We start from the raw sequence: 2,357 nt of genomic DNA, 5'->3' as shown, positions 1-2,357 counted from the left end.
TCATCCAACTCATTAAACTCATCCAACTCAACCAACTCATCCAACTCATCAAACTCATCCACCTCATCAAACTCATCCAACTCATCAAACTCATCAAACTCATCCAACTCATCCAACTCATCCAACTCATCCAACCCATCCAACCCATCCAACTCATCCAACCCATCAAACTCATCCAACTCATCCACCTCATCCAACTCATCCAACTCATCCAACCCATCAAACCCATCCACCTCATCCAACTCATCCAACTCATCCAACACATCAAACTCATCCAACTCATCCACCTCATCAAACTCATAACTCAAACTCATCCAACTCATCCAACTCAACCAACTCATCCAACTCATCCACCTCATCCACCTCATCCAACTCATCAAACTCATCCAACTCATCCAACTCATCCACCTCATCAAACTCATAACTCAAACTCATCCAACTCAACCAACTCAACCAACTCATCCAACTCATCCACCTCATCCAACTCATCCACCTCATCCAACCCATCAAACTCATAACTCAAACTCATCCAACTCATCCAACTCAACCAACTCATCCAACTCATCCACCTCATCCAACTCATCCACCTCATCCACCTCATGCACCTCATCCAACTCATCAAACTCATAACTCAAACTCATCCAACTCATCCAACTCAACCAACTCATCCAACTCATCCAACTCATCCACCTCATCCAACTCATCCACCTCATCCAACTCATCCAACTCATCAAACTCATCCAACTCATCCAACTCATTAAACTCATTAAACTCATCCAACCCATCCAACCCATCCAACCCATCAAACTCATCCAAACCATCCAACCCATCCAACTCATCCAACTCATCAAACTCATCCAACCCATCCAACTCATCCAACTAATCCAACTCATCCACCTCATCAAACTCAAACTCATCAAACTCATCAAACTCATCAAACTCATCCAACTCATTAAACTCATCCAACTCATCCAACCCATCCAACTCATCCAACTAATCCAACTCATCCACCTCATCAAACTCAAACTCATCAAACTCATCCAACTCATCCAACTCGTCAAACTCGTCAAACTCATCTAACTTATTTAACTCATCCAACTCAAACACATCAAACTCAAACTCATCCACCTCATCCAACTCGTCAAACACATCAAACTCATCCAACTCATCCAACTCATCAAACTCGTCAAACTCGTCAAACTCGTCAAACTCATCAAATTCGTCAAACTCGTCAAACTCGTCAAACTCATCAAATTCGTCAAACTCGTCAAACTCGTCAAACTCGTCAAACTCATCAAACTCATCAAACTCATCAAACTCATAAGTTTCAAACCTGCAGGAAACAAACGCGTCACTTTCAGGAGTGTTTTCCTGAGTGCTCTCTGTGTGAGGAGGAAGTCTTTCTGCAACAGAAATCTCTCATGTGATGCAAATTAAAGTGAAGCTGCTTCAACTAAAACGCTTCATTTTGGTCTGTGAGAAAAGAAACACTCCAGCTCTGTTTTACAATCAGAGTTCCTCTTCAGTGTAACAGGGACTGAGTGACAGCTGTTCTGACTCTCAGCACATTTACACTTCATTTTTCACCATCTCCAATACCTGCACTCATAGATTTATTAATGAAGATCTGACAGATTTAACAGACGTCTGCTTTTTACAAACAAACAAACTCAGACAAAACTTTGAGACACATTGTCATTAATTAATTTACCTACAAATAACAAAAATATATAAAAATCTTATTCATAAAAACTGWATTATTTCATCAAATGCAGCTGAGTGCTGAGAAGAACAGTGCTGACATTTGTTAAAGAACAGAACAGAAGCTAAAATGAAACAAACAAGCTAAAATCTGTGAACAGAAGCTAAAATGAAACAAACACAAGCTAAAATCTGTGAACAGAAGCTAGAATTGGAAAAAATACAAGCTAAAATCTGTGAACAGAAGCTAGAATTGGAAAAAATACAAGCTAAAATCTGTGAACAAAAGCTAAAATGAAAAAAAAACACAAGCAAAAATCTGTGAACAGAAGCTAAAATGAAACAAACGCAAGCTAAAATCTGTGAACAAAAGCTACAATTGGAAAAAATACAAGCTAAAAGCCGTGAACAAAAGCTAAAATGAAAAAAAACACAAGCAAAAATCTGAACAAAAGCTACAATTGGAAAAAATACAAGCTAAAAGCCGTGAACAAAAGCTAAAATGAGAAAAACAAGCAAAAATCTGTGAACAGAAGCTAAAATGAGAAAAATACAAGCTTAAAGCTGTAAACAGAAGCTAAAATGAAAAAACACAAGCTAAAATCTGTGAACAGAAGCTAAAATTAGAAAAATACAAGCTAAAATCTGTGAACAGA

General features: G+C 38.4%; 1 pseudogene; it reads left to right on the top strand.

Moving 5' to 3' along the window:
* Positions 1 to 18: 18 nt before the first annotated feature.
* LOC106532380 (dentin sialophosphoprotein-like) lies at positions 19 to 518 on the top strand (annotated as a pseudogene).
* The last annotated feature ends 1,839 nt before the right edge of the window (positions 519 to 2,357 follow it).

Source organism: Austrofundulus limnaeus, unplaced genomic scaffold (genome assembly GCF_001266775.1).
Source record: "Austrofundulus limnaeus strain Quisiro unplaced genomic scaffold, Austrofundulus_limnaeus-1.0 Scaffold760, whole genome shotgun sequence".
Classification (NCBI taxonomy): domain Eukaryota; kingdom Metazoa; phylum Chordata; class Actinopteri; order Cyprinodontiformes; family Rivulidae; genus Austrofundulus; species Austrofundulus limnaeus.
Note: the sequence above shows the minus strand (reverse complement) of the source record. Positions and strands in the feature narration are given on the sequence as shown.